The following is a 680-nucleotide window of genomic DNA, read 5'->3' on the forward strand; positions in this document are numbered from 1 at the left end:
ACAGCCCCGTTGCTCTCTGTGCTGGCAGGGGCTGTTGCTGCCCACCTTCGCCCTCCTCCGGCCTCACCACCCACTTGTGGCTCTGTTCTCCTGCGCGCTGGTGTCAGCACAGCTCTTACAGGCAGTGCCCATCTCCAGCCTGCGTCGTGTCAGCCTGAGCAGCGCTGCGGGGGCAAAGCCAGCCCCGCACCAGGGATGGCCACAGAGCATCTCAGCTCTCTGCACCCTAAAATCAGTGCATCCCAAAACCCTCTTGGCATCTCTGCTTTAACAGGATCAGTCTCTGGCACAGGTCTGCTGCTCCTGAGGTCCCCTTGGTGCAAGCAAAAGTCATCTAGCTCCGAGGTGCCTGGGTCAGCAGGAGGGACAGGTTTCTCCTCACCATTCAGCACACAGCACACATCACCGGTGCTGGTTTCCTTCCAGAGGGGGTGGGTTTGGGTTGCTGTGGTCCCAGACGTGGTTGGGAGTCCTTGGTCATGATGTGTTGGAGATGCCACTTGTTGGCTCCTTGTACAGCGCCGGGGTGGCACGGGGGCTGTGTGTGGAGGTACGTCAGTGACAGAGCTCACCTCTGCCTACAGCAAAGCTTTTACCAGCAGGTTTGTAACGTGGATAGAGGAGGCAGAGCCAGGCAGCAGCGGACGGGCGGTGGTATGTGCCAGAGCATGGATTCACCT

Source organism: Nestor notabilis, unplaced genomic scaffold (assembly GCF_000696875.1).
Source record: "Nestor notabilis isolate BGI_N333 unplaced genomic scaffold, ASM69687v1 scaffold17958, whole genome shotgun sequence".
NCBI lineage: Eukaryota > Metazoa > Chordata > Aves > Psittaciformes > Psittacidae > Nestor > Nestor notabilis.